The sequence below is a fragment of the Cupressus sempervirens genome, chromosome 4 (assembly GCF_028749045.1).
Source record: "Cupressus sempervirens isolate cs-2001-9-10 chromosome 4, ASM2874904v1, whole genome shotgun sequence".
NCBI classification, from domain to species: domain Eukaryota; kingdom Viridiplantae; phylum Streptophyta; class Pinopsida; order Cupressales; family Cupressaceae; genus Cupressus; species Cupressus sempervirens.
The window spans coordinates 38,370,399-38,374,860 of NC_143121.1; positions in this window are offsets into that span (position 1 = coordinate 38,370,399).

The window sequence follows — 4,462 nt, forward strand, 5'->3', positions numbered from 1 at the left end:
ATGTGTATGATTTATCTTTCTAGTTATTTTTCTTGTTTAAAAAAAAAATGTTTGGTAAACATAGTAAAACTTCAAGTTAATTCTTTTGGATCCCTTGGTAGGGCATTACACTAGGTTTGACTACTTGAATTTACACTTTGTCACAATCTACCATGAAACAAACATCATCCTTGTAATATTCTAGAGCTTTTGGAATTCTATATCTATTATTCATCTTTTCCTTGAATGAATCAAAGTAATTATCCATGATACTAAAAAAAATTTCACCCATCTCTACTATATATTCATTAATCTATATAGTACTGATACATCTTTTCTCTATATGACTGTACCTTTTGAAGAAAAATACTTTCGCACAAAGAAGAATAAACAATTCAAGAGTGAACCATACTTACATGGGTTATTCTTTGAAGTTTTGATCTGCTCTCCATGTTCTTGTTGAATTGATTCAGCATTAGCTCAATAAGGTTGAAGGACATGTTGTTCTTCACCACCTTGAGATCTAGATCACCTACTTCACATGACACATTGTTAAGATGACTAGAGCTATAGATCTTTGAGCTATCACATGAATTCCAAATTTCAGCTCCATGTCAATTACACTATTGATCTTCATACCTCTTCAATCCCACTCGGCAAGAGTTTTGCTTTCCAGTTCTACCTAACTTAGGGTTTTGGTATTCTTTTCTTTGTTCAACATTGGGAGCCCTATTTTATTTGTTATTTGAATAGGCTATTCCAACCATAGCTTCTTGTTGTGTACATGACTAAGAATAAATCTTATTATTTTTATCTAAAAGTCTTGGGGCATATGCAGAATATGTGTTAAACCCTTGGTCTCCAAATGTTGATGCTTAGATTTCAACACACCATTCACATGTAATGACCCTTACTATAAAGGCCACTGAAACCCTCAAACTGGACTTAGGAATTTTGTCAAACAGTTGGCATGTAACCGAATAAGGCTGCAATATTACTAATTGTTGTACAACGAAACCTCAATATATGATGCCAATAATGTATTAACAACAATTCCAGATTATAACACTACCAATCTAAGAGATAGATGACAATATGAAACTCAAATATGAAGTCCAATGCAATTCTGATTTTATGACAGCAAATAGAATTGATTACAATGAGAGACTATCACAACTATGCACTTCTAATACATCAAGCTCTTGACAATGCAATGTTATGACATGAACAATAACCCAGTTCAGATTTGGAATGCAAATGACGAAACTTTTACAACAGTTATTAATGACTGGAAATAACTATTTATGCAATGACAGTGTTGACTGTTCTAATCCATAACATGCAATATTTTAGCAATCAAAACTTCAGTTTGTGCACCTGAAATAGCTCCAATTTTGTCGGATATGAATGCTGAATTAATGCCACACAAAGACCTCACAATCTGCCCCAAACTGACTCACAAAATTGCTGCTGCTTCCCAACTGACAGGGCCATACAGGTACGGCCTGGTACGGCTGCTAGATAAAAATATTGCAGCATTTTTTGTCACTCCAAAAGCAATAAATCTGGGCGCCTAGGGTTGCTGAATAACCCCCTAAAATATGAAATTCATCCGTCAAGCCAATTAGGAGTTATGAGCAAAAACGTGGGTCCAAACCCTCGACTGGCAATCTGAAAATAATGCACAACTGTGTCTTCAAACCCTGTTAATCAATCCACAAATGCTAGGGCACAACTGAAACCCTTATTCCAACCAAAGTAAACCCTTATAACTGAATCTCAATGAAGTCCAAATGAGATGGCTGAATTACCAACTCCTCAAATGCAACAATTCAAGTGATATTTCACACCCTCAAAGTCGCCAATCCAAGGGAGTGATTCGTTCCCAAAGATCAAATAATAATTTGCAGACCCAAGAGACTACAAATTTTCTCCACAATGGAAGAAGTAGAAGAAATCTCAAATCCAAGCATGTCCAAATGAGAGGCCCAGCCCTCTATTTATTCACTTTTTCTAAGAAGCTGCTAGAACTTCTAGAAACATCCTTTATAAAATCTCATTATAATGCACTTTTTATAATAAAGTAATTTTATAAAATAAAAAGTGCAACTCAGCTTAAAATTATAACATGTAGGCCCCGATAACACATAATAATGAAATATAACCTCTTAACACTTCTTCAAGAGCAAAATATGACCATCTGATCCGCAGAATTGACTCTCTCTCCACACCATTTGCCTACGAGAGTCGAGGATAGGCAAATCCGGCACGCTATACAAGGTCAGCAAAAAATGGGGACATTACAATCTACCCTTCCTGAAATTGCTTGTCCCCAAGCAATGGCTGAACAACAACCCAGTCAATCCACCTGGATCCCAAATGAAGTCATGAACTGTACTGCAGTCAACCAACGCAAGCTCCTGCAAAATCCTTTGCAAAATAACCAAGAATAATCCATGAATGAATCGTGAACCACTGCTCAATTGAACTGTAACTCCATAACTGCCACAGTTAGGAACCCATGAAACATTAACTCTGAAAATATCAAAACCCAAGTAGAGAGGACAGCTGAAACTATCAACATAGCAAATGTCATCAACACATCCCACTAGCCTACATAGAGCGCACAATCCATCTCTGCAATAATGGTGAACACTCTGAAATGAAACTGCACCAAGAGCAGAGAATCCACACACTGTACACCAACTAGAGTCAACATGTCTCTGCAGATCACCAGCCATGCTGGCATCACCATAACTCCCATGCCCCGTTGACGGCCAATAGGCATCACACAATAGATAGCAATCACTCAAACCAAATCTATTTGCCAACAACTCCTAAATACATGAATCAAAAGCAATCCGATGAATATACTCTGAAATATAATGCCAGTAAAAAGAACCAACCAACTCATCCTGCAAACATAATGCAACCAACTGTGACTGGTCATTAGCTAAGTGAGAAGATGGCATAGCCAAGGGATTGAAAACAAGAACTACGGCTGAATCATCAACAACAGCAGTATCACCCCCAATCTCCTGATCATGAACCATCCAGCTATCACTCGCCAAACCCAACACCACGTCATATGCCTCACAACTCTCTACCGGTGGAGTCAAACCATTCCAAAACTGATGACGAACACTAGAAACCAAAGTACATCTACGTATCATCATCTCATCAACATGGTCATCAAAGGTAAACTGATGAGTATACTTCACAGTGTAAGGCCAATAAAATGCACCAACCTCAGTCAGTGGCTCAGACTGCAATCCCAATGAAACTAATTGCAACTGATCACTAACCACGCCCGAACTCACCGCTACCTCCGAAGACACCTCCAAAGGAGTAGTACTACTGATAGGAACCATGCCAACTACCGACTCCTCAGCATCAAACATGATCTCTGGTACAATATCACAAGTCTCCACGCCATCAGTAGTAGAGATCACCATCATGTCGAGCGGACTACAATGCTCAACTGCAACACCCAATTCAACCGAGCTTGATTCTAGTGGAAGGGAACAAGATATGCCACTACTAGTATCTAGGATGGATGCATTCCCATCTCCACTATCTCTGGCAATCTCAACCATGGACATCCTCGGATCACTAGACACCATAGTCTGGGACTGTATAGAAACTGGTAAAGATTGCAGTCACCCTAACTCCATGGTTACCTCAGCCAAACAAGACTGTGACTCCTTGAAAGCCAACTGTGTTCTCTCAAGGATCTCAGAAGTCACCTCAAGCTGCCGAGTAAGCTCGCTCACCTCCTCTTCCTTGACTACTAATGCCTCGTATGCTGTACTGCCCCACTCTATAAGATGATCTTTGTCAGCTACCAACTGCATATAATCCTGTCTCAAAATCTGGATAGCCTCCCATAAAGAGTGGATTTCTGTCAAAGAAAGATAACTACCTCCCTGCTCATCACTAGTAGGAGAACCCCATCCATAAACTGCTAACAACTGACGAGCAGCATCGAAATGCTCGCAAGTGATAGAAATGTCTCGCTTGCCAACTCTCAGCTGACTAGACACATGATTGTGCTGACTGGTCGAACTCCTATACTCTATCCCTGGTACATTGTCCAAGGGAGTAACCTTAGAATAGCTATCATCTATAATACTCAGATCCTGGGACTCTCCTATAAACTCTATCATCTCTGAGAAATCATCAACATGTGATCTGACTGTAAAAGGAATCTGAGTCCTTGCTATACGCGCTAACTCCCGAACTGAGCTCACCTCAAGACAACGCTCGTCCACATGTCTCTCAGAATCCTGGAGAGCCAACTGAATACACACCAAGGAATTTTGAGTATCCTCCAGCTCATGAGAAAACCGGTCAACCTCCTCCTTCTTCTTCAATGCATCTAAATAGATGCCTGCAAGATTAAGGAGATGATCGTGATCTGACAGTAGGTGTATGTAACTTACCTTCATTGCCTCCATGCCTTCCTTGATCTGCTGTAAGTCAT